The 15,775-nt window shown below is 43.2% G+C and overlaps 1 protein-coding gene across 2 annotated transcripts in view; it reads left to right on the forward strand.

The window, feature by feature from the left end:
• LOC308318388 (uncharacterized protein) overlaps positions 1 to 15,775 on the forward strand; it is a 251,965-nt gene that overhangs the window by 30,705 nt on the left and 205,485 nt on the right. The gene's annotated exons all lie outside the window — the stretch shown is intronic.

Genomic DNA, 15,775 nt, shown 5'->3' on the forward strand with positions numbered 1-15,775 from the left:
TCATTTAGACCTCTACAAAATGTCTGACAGTTTTCTGAGAAACCCTATGTTTCTATATCATGTTCCAGAAGCAAAGATTTTAGTTAAAAATGTTCGTTCTGAAAGAATATATTCAAAGTTTTGCGCCACGTACAAAAATAGCAGACCTATACAACGAGTGCCGTGCTACGAGCTTGTAGGTCTGCTATTTTTCTTTTTTTTATAATATTTGTTTTATTCGGAAAGTGCAGTATAATTGTACATATAGCATTTCTACAACCGATATAAGAGCAGTTCCCAAGATTTTCTTCTTTTCTTTTTTTTCCCCACCCCTCTTCCCTCCCTCATCCCCCCTCCATGTGGCAACATCTCCAATGTCTCTGTATAGTATAGTCCTTTTTCCTATATAAGACATCGAGTCCACGCTCAAACAGAGACAGGCACGTCAGTAATACTTCAGGTGGTACATTTCAGGAGGACAAAGAAAAAAGAAAGAGTGGGCGGAAAAAGACATAAGAAACAAAAAACAACAACAACTAAAGTATATACATTTATGCTGAGGGGGACAAAAACAATATAGCTTTGGTCTTCGACCACGAGAGGAGGAGAGGTGTCTTATACATTTTATATTTATACAATCAAACAGCAGGCAATGAACCAGTGAGATTACACGAAGTCCGCTCTCAGGGGGGCAATATGCACAATCCAGTTGTTCCAAATTTGGTAGAAATTGTCTAATCTAGTTCTTAACATGTATGTTAATTTTTCCATTTTGAAGATGTCTAGGACTATTCCATGCCAATCGTCCATTGTGGGTGTGATTGGGGATAGCCATCTTCTTGTTATTGACTTTTTGCTGGCTGCCAAGAGAATCTGCAGTAGCTTTGTGTATCTCGACTGGTTAAGACATTCAATGTGGCCCAGGTACATGGTTGTGAAGTTGAAAGGTATTGGAGTATTAAATACTGAGCACAGTGATTTGTGAATATTGTTCCAAAACACCCCCAATTTGGGGCACCCCCAGAAAATGTGGAAGTGGTTGGCTTTCTTTGCCCCACACTGCCTCCAGCACAGCCTATCGTCCCCTTTGTATTTTTCCTGGTATGGGGTCTTAAAATATCTAATAATATTTTTCCAACAGTGCTCTCTCCAGTCCATAGAACAAGTTGAGGTAGACTGGAACTCCCAGATCCCTCCCCATACTTCCTCTGAGAGTTCAACTCCTGCGTCCCTCTCCCATCTCTCTTTGATGTACAACGTGCTTTCATTCTTAGCATCTGAAATGGCGCCATATAACTCAGAGATGGACTTACTTGGCTCCACTGTGAGAGCTGACTTTAATATGAAAAAGAATTCTGATTCAACTGCAGAAAACTCTTTGAATTTGCATTCTTGATTGATATAGTGCCGCACCTGGAGGTATCTGTAAAAGTCAGCCTGTTCCAGATCATGTTTGACTTGTATTGATCTGAAACTATCAATTTCAGTTCTTTGCATAAATGACATGTAAGTTGTGATTCCTTTCTCTATCCATGACTTAAATCTAATGTCGCCTCTATTTGGGACAAAGTCTGTGTCGAAGGCACACCATCTGAAAAGTTTCAACATTTTTTTTAAACCACATGACCTCACAACCTTTTGCCACACATTTAACGTATGGTTTGGTCTGCTATTTTTCAATAGCTAAAGTATAACATAATGCTTAAAACACCAAATGGGGTTCCCGCCTAGAATGGGATATTTGATTGACATCAAATATGGCCTGTCAGCTCAAACCCACAATGCAATACTTTGTACTGTGCACATTACACAAGTTATATAAAACAAAACAGTACCAAAATACCATTGTCCCCATATGTCCTATTCCGAGTGTGTTTGTCTTATATGTAATGTAACGGCAGCACCGCTATTCCAAAGCCCCTTCAGGTACATTATTAAATGATTTTCAGCAATGGGACAATAATGTTTCGGATCTTGTTGAGCTGCTCGGCATAGCAGTGAGCGTGGTTTTCTGGTCCCACTAAAAAAAATATCTTTTCCAATCTTTAATTCACAATGCAAGAATAAAAACGAAAGCAGTTCTTCATGGTGTGTGCGACCCTGCATCGGCGTTATTTCTATTGCATGAGTTGAACGGGTAACGCACCATAAGTCAGAGCACGTTGGTCACAAAGAATCAAAGACCATAAAACATTTGATTCTGTGAAGAAAAGAAAAAAAAGAGAATGAAAAGGGTACTGTATGAGTATGTCATATACTGTAGTAGCCTACTGTATGTCATATACTGTAATTAAATATTACATTATTATTATTTTCACAGAATCAAAGGTTTAATTAGGTCATGATTCACCAGGATCCTGGATGGCTTGATTCTATATAGGCTTAAAATAATTCATATAAATATTTTTGTAAATCTCGATCTTTGGGGGAAATTAACTGGCCAATTCTTCTGTGGAACCACACAACCACAGCCACTGCTATGCCCTACGGACGGACGGACAGACAGACAGACAGACGACCTTCAGGCGTATGCAAAGGTTCAATTTATGTAATTTAAATAGCATTTCATGTAGATGTGGCCAGGTGGAGTTGAGCCTCAGGAGCCACCATGGGGACAGTCTAGTTCCTCATTGACAATCAAGTGACTATTTAAAGGCCCTGTCATCTAGCCAACATCAGATGTTTGGTGAATGCTGCCGAGGGTCTCGAGACCTGGGTCTGCATGGGGTTTTATCTATACTAGTGACAGGGTGAGTAACATGTCTCAATACTGTTTTAATCATGTTTCATTCTGTATCTAAATGTAGCTGTTACCATTCAGGTACTGTATATGTTCATTATGAATCCAAACATATCTGTCATCATTCAGGTTGATGTGCCCTAGCTGTGCTGACCTCTTTCATGTGGCAGGAGGGAATGTGAGGGCACATATGGACATTTAAAGGTATACAATCAAACAATTTGTTACAATTATTTATTTTGTCTATTGATAGTGTGTACTAAATGTATGTTGTTCCCACTCCTTTAGATATAGCCACTGCTGTTTTGTTTTAGTTTCTTTTGTTTTGGTTTAGTTTAAGTTTAATTTAGCCATTTCTGTTTTCTGTTTTCTTTGAGCTGTTTCATTTGTTGACTTGATGTTTCCCGCATGGTGGCGAGTGTTGCATCTGGATGCCGAGGAGAGCCAAATTGGTGAATTAGCTGACTGGCCGTATGGGTTGCTACCAGTAGGATCTCACGTTTAGCCCACGACTAAGGTTTGGCTGTGACTGCACCTCTTTTCACGGTGTCGTCCCTGTTTTTTCCTGCATGCTGTGTGTTGTGCTGTGCGTGTGGTTAGTTAATTTATTAGTTTCTTAGTTTCTGTCATCGGTTATTGTGTTTTCTAGCTGCTTAGCTCCCCCTTATTAGCTGTTTTAACTATTTTACCTATTGGCCCCACTGGCTCCAAATGTGACGTCGTTGCCCCTTTTTATCAATAGTGTTGGACCTGTTTATTGACTTTGCTATACCTGGTTTTAAAAGATTGTTCGCCTTATATTCTGATGTGATAATAAATGTTTTGTATTCATCTCCTTAAATGTTTAATACATTTCCTGTTTGTAGAACACCGTCTCAAGTCCTTAAACAAACTTGCATTTTGTGGGGAACCCAGTTTACTGGTCTAGTTAGTCCTTGAACTATCTCAAGGTGGCGTAGTCATACAAAAGTAAATCCTTTGGTACACTTTGGTACACAATCTGTCGCAGTCGGCAGGACGGAATAAGGTACTTGAGACATTTGTTCATATTTTATTTTCTTTTTGTTGGAAATGGCTCAATTTTTCTTTGGTTGAAATGGCTTGATTGTTTACATTTATATAACAAAACAGCAGTTGGTGCTACGGGGGACCAGCTGATTGCGTCCATTGCCCTGATTGACGTCAGAAGTGTCTGCTTAGGCTGGTATTGACTGGTGGCCATGGCCAGTGAACTGGAACTGAGGGAGTTGGTGTGCCAACTACAGGCTGACAAGGACTTACTGATGGAACAGGCAGACGCTACTACTTTACGGCCAGGGGCTCCTGCTCCCCAGCCAGCGCCGGGACGCAGCGGCGTCACTTGTGATGTTGCTAACACAGACATTTTACCTCCTGAATATCTGCTCTATGTACCCAGAGGGAGGACATGTCCTTTATTTAGGGGGACCTCTGGGATTTTAGTAGAGGATTGGGTTGAGGAGGTAAGGGCAACAATAAGAACTTTACATCTAAGACCTACTGAGCAGGCTGATTTTATTTACGACCATCTCGGGGGGGATGCTAAAAATGAGATCAGGTATAGGCCTAGGGTAGATCGAGAAGACCCAGAACGGTTAATGGCTATTCTCCAGGATGTGTATGGCTGTTCTACACCGTATGTCTCTCTTCTACAGTGCTTCTTGGCGAGGAAGCAGCTGGGGGGAGAGTCATTGCAACAATATTCCAATTCTTTATGTTATTTAATGGAGAAACTTGAACGCCGTGTCACAGATGGAATGCCTACCTTTGCCACCCTACTGCGTGACCAATTTGTTGAGAATATCTGTGATTCTGATCTCCACAGGGAGCTGAAGCGCATTGTACGTGAACATCCTGACTATTCCCTCCTACAGGTCAGGGCTGAGGCTATCCTTTGGGAGCGGGAGGGCCCTACAGGTAGGAGTTTCACTCTCCCTGCATGTGCCACTCGGTGTAGGAGTAATGTGCCACCTACTAGTAGCCCTGCTGTCGTAGAGATGGCGGATATGAAAAAAATGTTGCAGCAACAGCAAGAGCACCTTACCAAACTCATGCAGATTATCCTAACCCTACAGACAGACCCTAGACCTCTCAAGCCTAACCTTTCAGGTCCTGTGACTATCCAGCAAGATGCATGTGTGAGACCAACAACCACCCAGGTGGAAAATTGTACACTTCCAGTACGGCCAGATGGTGAGTTAGCTGCGCTACAAGCTGCTGACCCCTCTATAGGTGCACTCATCCCATTCTGGCAGGCACAGCGGAGACCGGGGCGCATGGCAAAGCAAGGCCTCCCTTCTGAAACCCTTGGCCTACTGAAACAATGGGATCGTCTCACCCTGGAGGACGGGTTGCTGTACAGGGTGTATCGAAGGCCAGATGGAGTGGGGAGAGTACATCAGCTGCTACTTCCAGAGCGTATGAGGGAGGAGGTGTTTAAAAAATTACACAACCATGGTCAGCGAGGCACACAGCAAACCCCTGATCTGATCCGAGGTATTACTGGCCAGGCATGTGGCAGACTATCAATCGCTGGTGTCAGCTGTGTAAACGATGCAGTCTACCAGACGATACTTTGCCTCGGGAGAGGGCCCCTACCCTTCATCAGGCCCCAGATGTTCAGGTCCCAGATGTTGACAGCCCCTCCCCAGGCTCGTCGGCGGTGGTGAGACGCCCTCAGGCCCTGATGTACCCACCAGCCCCTCCTTGTGAAGTGGTTGTACGACGGTCTGCCCACGGGACAGCCGGTAGACACTCCAATCTTCACCTACCAGTGAAGATATTGGATGAAGCTACAAATTTCCCTGTGCCTGGTGTGAGCAGCTCCACGTCAGTGATGTTTAGACCATGGGGTTTGGGTAGTACATTGTCGGGACGCCAATGAAAAAGAAAAAAGGGGTAGATGTGGCCAGGTGGAGTTGAGCCTCAGGAGCCACCATAGGGACAGTCTACTTCCTCATTGACAATCAAGTGACTATTTAAAGGCCCTGTCATCTAGCCAACATCAGATGTTTGGTGAATGCTGCCGAGGGTCTCGAGACCTGGGTCTGCATGGGGTTTTATCTATACTAGTGACGGGGTGAGTAACATGTCTGATCAGACTTCACCTCCACTCTGCCTGAACATGAACTAGACCCATTCACCAACCTCACAGACTCTGGAGAGAGAGAGAGAGAGAGAGAGAGAGGTCATAAACCATAGAGGGAATTTTCCAAACTCCTGCAGTATATGCCAGACAGACAGACAGACGAATGGAATACAATGAAATTGAAGTTATTGTTTGTTACTGTCATTATTTAAGTTATTGTTTGTTACCCAAACAGATCACTTCCACTGTTCCAGTTTGTTTTCGGAGTAATCTTCATAGCCATCACACACCACACAGGAAGCGGCAATCACCCATAAACGACTACGATTATTGGCATAACTCCATTCTGAACCCCACTCAGCAGTGTGAACGGCAGAGCCACAGTCCAGCTGTCGACACGCCACAGATGCCGTCTTCAGGTTCCATGACTCAGAACCAGCATACACAGCTCTCCACTTGCCCCGGTGTCTCAGCTCCAGTATTCCATTACAGTTGCTGATTCCTCCCACCAACCTGACATCGTTAGGCTCTGTACAGACACAATAGAATATACTATAGAGCAATGTCCTTTGATTAGAAAACGAATCTTTTTACAATAATGTTTAGCTTAGTTTGTTCATCTTCGTTTACCTGATGTTTGGTGTGTTGGTTGAACCTGGAGACCTGAAGAGAAAAAGTATCAAACCAATTCGTTTGAGTGTAACAGTGCATCTAGCTGCAGAACAGGTTGGTTTCTCTCTCTACAGGAGACGTTTTTTGATATTCAGCCATAGTGTAGATTTTTGTACATTGACTTGTACATTGACTTGACAATGAATGGAGAATTTACGTAATTTGTAGACGAGCATATCGGCTATTTTCGTCCTACACAAACATTAAATTGCTATTGACAATGAATGGAGAATTTACGCATAATGTGTCTGAGCAAATATGTTGTTAAAAGTGTCGTGGTGCCAGGTGCCTCTAGAGGGGGTCGGTGCTGGGTGCCAGACGGTTTTGAATAACCTGTCCGAAAAGCAAGCGGATGTTTACACCAGTTTGAAACGGAACTGAAAGTCGACCATCTCACAAGTCTAGTCGCGCAAACACATTTTTGGTCATAACTAAGTCAAATTAAGCTCTAGTCAAGCGCCGAATATCACATTTTGAGCAGATTATGAGCCATAATATATTATTGTATTTTTATTTAGAGGGTAGCCCCTTGAGATGCATCGTCTCGTTTTAGAGGGGGTCCTCGGGCACAACATCCGGTCGTCTTAACACACCCCTCACCAACCTTAATCCGGTCGTCTTAACGCACCCCTCACCAACCTTAATCCGGTCGTTTTAACGCACCCCTCACCAACCTTAATCCGGTCGTCTTAATGCACCCCTCACCAACCTTAATCCGGTCGTCTTAATGCACCCCTCACCAACCTTAATCCGGTCGTCTTAACGCACCCCTCACCAACCTTAATCCGGTCGTTTTAACGCACCCCTCACCAACCTTAATCCGGTTGTTTTAACGCACCCCATACCAACCTTAATCCGGTCGTCTTAACACACCCCTCACCATGCAACCTTAATCCGGTCGTTTTAACACACCCCTCACCAACCTTAATCCGGTCGTTTTAACGCACCCCTCACCAACCTTAATCCGGTCGTTTTAACGCACCCCTCACCAACCTTAATCCGGTCGTTTTAATGCACCCCTCACCAACCTTAATCCGTTTGTTTTAATGCACCCCTCACCAACCTTAATCCGGTCGTTTTAACGCACCCCTCACCAACCTTAATCCGGTCGTTTTAACGCACCCCTCACCAACCTTAATCTTATGTCTAACCAATGCTATACTGTATGTCTAATCAAAGGATGGCTCCCCCGTAGATTTTGAGTTATTCAGCTTTATATTGTTTTAGTCGGCATGTATAAAGGGAGGTGAACGGCAGTGCGGATGCGCGAACCCGTCTAGGATCACTAAAGAAGGAAAGGCCAAGCAACAAAAGAAAAAACTAAAAACTAAACTAAAAACTAAGAAATCAGCGATCCGGTTTGATATCAATAATAAAGCTTATCTGACTAAACGTTCCGCCAGAAGCAGTTGCCGGTTCGATTCTAACTGGCGGAACCTTCCGTCAGGAGCAGTTTATTTGTTAACACGGTTCCAACATACAGGTGTATATGTGGATTCAGATACTTAGTTTAGACAGTTTTTGGTTTAGACTACTAGTCATTGGTTAGACCAGTCATTAGTCCTACAACAACTACAACCTATCTCAAACCCTCACCCTAAACCTAACCTCCCACGGGGCAACAGACCTAAACCTAACCTTAACCCATGTCTAACCAATGACTAGTCTAAACTAAGTATGCACCCCGATTCGGACATTTGAACCGTGTCTCTGCTGAACAGCACTCTGTCTGGATCACACTTATAGACACATTTCTCAGTCCTGACCGAGGGTGGCGCCATTGCTCTCTATTGTGTGTGAGATAGACAGATGACAAGGGAGAGTCAATCAGTCAGACAGACAGACAGACAGACAGACGGACGGTCAACTCCTCAGGTTCCTGTGTGTGAACTTTGATTGGTCGAGAAGCTGAACAAGATCAATGAAATGTCATCATCCCTGATGATAATACTGCCCTGCTTCTGTCACAATGTTTACAGTGTCTATAGACTCGGCAAAAAGAAAAAGGAGGAAAAAAATAAAATATGAAGCAACAACACGCATCATTCTCCTCTAAGCTGTGTGCAGGTCATCCCTGGACACAGTACAGTACAGTACAGTACAGTACAGTACAGTACAGTACAGTACAGTACAGTACAGTGCTTGTGTTACTCCAAGGGGCTACATGTGTTCACAGAAAATGTTATTTATATAGCACATTTAAAAACAACAGCAGTCGACCCAAAGTGCTTTCCAGACCTATGTGTTCAGTGCAATAATAAAAACATATAAGATATAACACAATAATAAAACAAGCCGTGCAAAACAAAATGACAACAAAAAACAAGCAAACAACAACATACAACTAGAACTGCACTCTGCAGAGTGCATACTTGCTTGTTGCACACTAGTAGGCCATAAATTGCCTACTAGTGCGCAAGCAGAGCGCGCAAGTACTTTCGACCGCTACAAACCGTCAAATCTCAGTTTCTGCCTCTATGTATGTCATTTGTAAGTTGATTAGCGGTATACTGTGGTTACTTTGCGCCCTATGCACCGTCCCAGCCTTTCCGATGCGTATGCACCGTCCCAGCAATGACTAATGACTAGACATACGTATACATATACATTATACTATATAGAGTATGTAGTTGTAATTTGATTAGCAGTATACTGTGGATACTTGGTGCCAAAAAGTGACAGCCGTCTTTTTCAACTGTTTTTATGTGTATGCAAATCTGTGCCTGGTTTGCTGGGACCAGATACCACATTACGTCATCGTTGAGAGCTGGGACCAGAGTACATGGTGTGTATATGTATGACTAGCTCTCAGTGATGACTCAAGAGAAATGGTCATCTGTGTAATCCGGTCCCAGCAGACCAGGCACAGATTTACAAATTGCAAATCACATTACAACTACATACAGAGTATGTAGTTGTAATTTGATTAGCAGTATACTGTGGTTACTTGGTTCCAAAAAGTGACAGCCAGTTTTTTTCAACCGTTTTTATGTGTATGCAAGTCTGTGCCTGGTTTGCTGGGACCAGATACCACATTACGTCATCGTTGAGAGCTGGGACCAGAGTACATGGTGTGTATATGTATGACTAGCTCTCAGTGATGACGTAAGAGATATGGTCATCTGTGTAGTCTGGTCCCAGCTGACCGGGCACAGATTTACAAATTACAAATCACATTACAACTACATACAGAGTATGTAGTTGTAATTTGATTAGCAGTATACTGTGGTTACTTGGTTCCAAAAAGTGACAGCCAGTTTTTTTCAACCGTTTTTATGTGTATGCAAGTCTGTGCCTGGTTTGCTGGGACCAGATACCACATTACGTCATCGTCATGCTTGCACAAGTAATAACCTCAAACTGTGTTAAAAGCTAGACTAAAAAGGTGGGTTTTCAAGTTGGATTTACAAATCTCAAGGGTGCCTTGATGTGGAATGGAACATCATTCCATATAGTGTGTAGGTGCAGCTACAGAGATCACCTTTGGTTTTTAGGACTTTTAAAATAAGACTGCTAGTCTCAGTCTAAACGGTCCTAGTGAGCCTCAGTCTAAACGGTCCTAGTGAGCCTCAGTCTAAACGGTCCTAGTGAGCCTCAGTCTAAAGTTCTAAACGGTCCTAGTGAGCCTCAGTCTAAACGGTCCTAGTGAGCCTGTCAGTCCACCCGCCCGCCAACATGTCATCATGGTGAGATCACCCATCTGTCGCACATGGTGTCATCACTCCAGGAGCCGGCGGATCAGATCTACTTACCATGCAGCTCCATGGTTAGAGAGGAGAGGAGCAGAGAGGACACACTCAGCCACAGAGACATCATCATCTGCTGCTGAATTAGATAGCTCCACCTGTCTGTCTGTCTGTCTGTCGGTCGGTCTGATCCTGAAGAAGATATATACTCCACCTGTGTCTGCTGAAGCTCCACAGATACTGTAGGCTACTTTCACCCAGTGTACTCTGACACTGTACAGTAACACCCACTCCCCCTCCTCCATAGCCTGACCAAACACACCAGGGGGCCCTGCGCGGGCAGGAGGGTGTAGCTAACCATTTGAAGCACTACTTTGAGTAAGAAATTATTTTCCATAAGAAAGGCCAAAGAGTTGCACGGCGCTGTTGCCCACAAAACTAGCCAAACATATGGACTTTCAAAGTTACACTGGACTCTAGCCTGCTTTTATACTTTTCTCTTTATTTGGGGTCTAAACACTTTTTCATGGTTATATCACTGCGCAAAAAGCATGGAATACGGATGTGAATATTACAGGAAACTCCCGGTAAACTTTCCAACAAACTCCGGTAAACTCCTGAATTGTACCATCACACCTGTATATTACCGTACATTACTGTATATATGCCTGCTAAACTTGAGGTTTACGGGCAAATCTAGTGCCCATAAGTGCCCTTAACTCCACTTTTCACGCAGTGTATGATGTTTTATTATCAATGCCTCAACCTACATCTTTATAGAGCACCGAAGTCTGACGTCACTTTCAGTAGAGGGCGTCAGTCCCCAGGTTCATGTATTTGTTTAGTTGCATTGAAATCCCCATTGAGGCGATTTTAGATCGCCTCATATAACAACTGTGTTTGAAAAATAAACATGTCACCCCGGCCGCTTCACTCATATGGATATGAAGAATCAACTGACTGAGAGAAAACGCTAATGTTACTGCTGCTGAATTAGTTAGATTTTCGCTAGAAGCAGACTGTATCATATGAGTGACTGACTGTTGCAAACGATACAGAGACACCTCCCTAACAATAACGCAGCTTGTTTATTTTTGGACCACAACACTTATAGTAGACGATATTAAGATCACCCCATGTTATTCTCCATAGAGAAATTACTTCCGCGAACCAGGGGAATCGTCGGGATGAGCGAGGTCAGGACTTCGATGCTCTATTTATATTGGCCCTGTGACCATGGCAGCCATTTTCAAAATGGCCGCCACCTGCTGTTATTTTACAATAACTCAAGTTCTGCACCACCTAGGATCTTGATTCTGGTGACTAATCATACATTTTCAAGGATGTGGGATACATTGGTACTATTTAGATTTGTCCTGTGACCATGGTAGACATTTTTCAAAATGGCCGCCAACTTTCTGTTATTTCCCAATAACTCAAGTTCTACACCACCTAGGATCTTGATTCTGGTGACTAATCCTACATTTTCAAGGAGGAGGAATACAGTTGTACTATTTAGATTTATCCTGTGACAATGGCAGCCATTTTCAAAAATGGTGGACCTGCTATTATTTTACCAATTTAATCAGGGAATATTATCAGAATAATGTCAAATCTGTGAATACATTTCTTACCAAGAATTTCTTTTCACCAATGTGTTTGTAAAGGTGTCTAATAACATATCCCACATTGGTTTCCATTGAACCACCCTAGGGGCATTTTTGACAGCTGCTGAAAGTTGGGTACCATACCAAGTGGCTATGGCCAAACTAGGGAGTCTATGGCCAAACTAGGGGTCAAACCCCTTGGGCTAAATTAGGCCATATATCCACTTGCCCAAATGTGCCCAAATGTGCTGACCTCATTTTGTGATGACGGCTATGGCCGTTTTCAGCCCAAGGAGTGTTCTTCGTGCATACTGTAACTAGCTAATGCTTGGAATGCATTCAGAATCATGAAAACTCCCTAGTTTGACATGCCACATGCTACTTAAAGCATAATGAACATTTTGCCTTATATAGGTTGTTGATGGTACCCCAACTTTCAGCAGCTGTCAAAAGTTCCCCATGGGTGGTTGAATATAAAGCAATGTGTTGTGACGACCCGCCTCCCTCAATCTTGGTCGGCTTTCTCCATGGGGGGAGGAATGTGACGGCCAGAGTCACAAGTGACTCTGCTTAATTGAATAATTAACAGGCCATCACCAGGTAACGATGATTGAACACCTGGCAATCTCCCTACTCAGGTGATAGTTGCCACAGGTGTGTCACTCTGTGTGGAAGAAACAGTTTGCATGCTGGCAGCAGCTCTCAAAGACAGTGTCCAGCACTCTCTCTGCATTTTCTCTACCTGTTGTTTGTTTTGATCGTTTAAGTAGCTCGAGTCAGAGCATGTTTAGAGACAAATTCACTCCCTGCCTAAGAAGACCTGCCGAGATTCTTCCAACTCCACTGTGCTGAAATTCAGGGAGGAGAAGTAAACTGAGGAGGTGATTTTCTGCAGGAGGATTGTTTCCCTTCGTTTGAGTTGACCCGGCCTAAACTACTCCGAGGTAACCCAGACAAACAATAACATTTGGACAACAAACAATAACATTTGGACAACAAACAATAACATTGGGACAAAAAACACTGCAAAAACAGCAAGAGGATCTTTATTTTGTTACCATTGACTGTACTCTCAAAGACTAATTTTGCTTTATTTCAAAGGATTGGTGAATTGAATTAATGACCCCATTTTGAGTTGAATTTGAGTTGAACATTTATTGAATATATTTTGTGGGGGTTTCATTATTTGTTGATTTTTGTTCTGAATATGGATTGCCATTTGATGCTTTTTGTTTCATGGAAAGGTAAATAATGTTGTAACCTAATTAACCCACCCCTGGTTCCAATACAAAGACTGTTCCAATCCAACACATTTAAGGGTTCTTTATCTTTTATTGAGTCCTTTGTCAGTTTCCTCGAACCACCTGGCTACATTTAAAAAAAAAAGGAGAGGCTAAGTCCTCTCTGGTAGGTACACACCTGCCTGGCACCCCAAGCTACTGAGGAAACCGTTACATAAAAATGCTTAACTTTATTAAACAAATGTATATCAATGTAATGGAAATTAACAGCATGCTCTTAAGCAGTCAAAGGTGAACAACACAAAATACAGCATAACAATTTTACAAAAAAACGTACACATTCTCACATCAAAGTTGGCAAATCATTTTCAGACAGGCTCAAGCAGTCCTTGAAAATGAAAAGCTTTCATACTGGCCTTTTATAGAATTCAGGTTTATGCTTTATACTGAAACTAGTGCTGTGCATGCTGAATCCTTACTTATCCTCCCTCACAATATTACACTCTAACCTCAGCGGTCATTTTCCCTTAAATTAAACTACATCAATGTGATTAAATAAAAGGTAATACAGTACCAACACATCACTGAAATGCAAATATCACAAAGAATCATTTTAAATGTCCTTTTCTTGTCAGATGTGCACATTATAGCCAGTAAATAAAAGAGAATATTCCACAGTCTGTGTACGTAGATTAACCACTCTATGGGCGTGAAACAGCAAGTGTTGATATCCATGATGTTAAACCACTTAAGCCCAATTCTCAAAATGTCGACTTTATGCAAAAAAACAAAAAAACTAATGCAAAAACAGCTGATCTACAAGGTCTTGAACATGTGGCATTGTCAAGTGTCGCGACCTTGTAGATCTGTTTTTTTTCAAATAATTCTCGAACATTGGAAACATTTTTGCCTATAATGTTATCATGCCCAAAATAGGCATAGGGGGTTAAAAATCTGCATTGTGTGACACGTGATCCTGTCCCTGACCAATGGCTGAAAATAAGTGTAATAACAAGCCGTTGTTTTCCACAACAAGCCAGCTCTCTCTCTCTCTTCCCTGTAGATCCCACTCACTCTCGCCCCCCAGCAGCACCCCTCATCACACAAAGCATCCGCCACACTGTTGGCAGCCAAAACACATGGGAAGCTCACAACACGTTGCGACGCATTGTGAGTGTGTACATCTACTATTTTCAGCATGCTACTAAGTGTAAAATGACTTGTCTTTTGCTTATACTGGATCTCTTGTCCACTAGTCCATTCCTAACATTTTAGTCTAGTTTTTATTTGTTGACATAATTGTCAATATATTTTGTCTTAGTTTTAGTCGTCACATAGCTTTAGTTTTCGTCAGTGATAAAGGTAGTCGGCGAACATCTTTCGTCATAGTATTAGTCGACGGAAATCAACACTGAAGGTATAGGCAATTGATACATCTATCAATTCAATTGGGCATTACTTATTGCACAGATACAAATCTAAGTAACGGTAATTCCAGCAGTGCAGTCAGAAGTGGTGTTGAGCAGGACAATCCAACAGTAATGTAGTAGTGGAGAGCATGGGTGTGATCAAGGATAAGTTGTCCTGGCTGGGACTACTTTGGGACATCTAGGCCCGGGGGAGACGCCTGGATTTCCCCCCACATTGATAACCATGCTGCTCAGGGTTTACGCCTTTTCAACTGTGACCTCATTTCTTTTATCCCACGATTTTGTAACCCAGTTTTCTTTTCACCCAGTGCCAATTATCTAATGTAATCCTGGGCGCTACACTTCCTCTGCCAACCTGGGGGGGCAGTGGACTGACCTCATGCCTCCTTCTATGCATGAGGAGTCCAAGCTGCTTCTTTTCACCTGACAGAGGGGAATTTCCCCGGCCGGACGTAGTGCGTGGAAGGGACACGTTATTCCGACCAGTTCCTTTCCCCTCCATCAGGCGCCCCGGCTGGCCAGGGGGAGGTAGTTTTAGAGACCAGGATTACGGCATGTTTTTGTGAGGGTATCTACCCTAGGGGACACGGGGAGAACATGCAAACTCCACACAGAAAGGCCCTATCACCAACCCCCGCCTCGGGTATGGGCACTGATGACGCGGAGGAGGGAACACGCCGCCAGTGCCCACAGCGTCCCCAGCGGGAATCGAACCCAGGACCTTCTAGCTGTGAGGCGACAGCACTACCAACTGTGCCACCGCGCCCCTTGTGACCTCATTTCTGCCCGTTAACGGCGTCTGTAGCTGTCGAGTTCAGTCATATGTTCAAATAGATTGTCAAAGCTTTCGTATATTTGACAAATCGGTCGTCTATGATGAGGAACAGTGCGTTTGTCCAGGAGCAATATGTCCTCATGATGGAGGCTCCTCATTGGCAGGTGATTACATTACAGGGAAAACATAATTGGCAACTAAAGAATTTGCATACGAACACAGGAAAAAAAAAAGAAAGGAAGGAAATGAGTAACATGGACGGGCCGGCACATCATGCACATATTGGTCGGTTGCGTTTAGTCTCCATGAAAACCTTCATACATTGCATATTATTTTCAGGCCTTGAAAAAATTAAATAATAAATCAGGAAATATCACACAATGCAGCTTTAACTCTTAGTGACAGTGTGGACAATATTAACAGGGGACGAGGGGATGGATAAGGGCTCTTGGTTGGGTTCAAGTGCTTGTGAATGGGTCGGGGGTCGACAGGCAGCTCAGATCTGGTGGTGACTGACAAGGCGAGTCCCGTTTGGGGCA

This window comes from Protomyctophum bolini (assembly GCF_963924005.1).
Source record: "Protomyctophum bolini genome assembly, chromosome: 7".
Lineage (NCBI taxonomy): Eukaryota > Metazoa > Chordata > Actinopteri > Myctophiformes > Myctophidae > Protomyctophum > Protomyctophum bolini.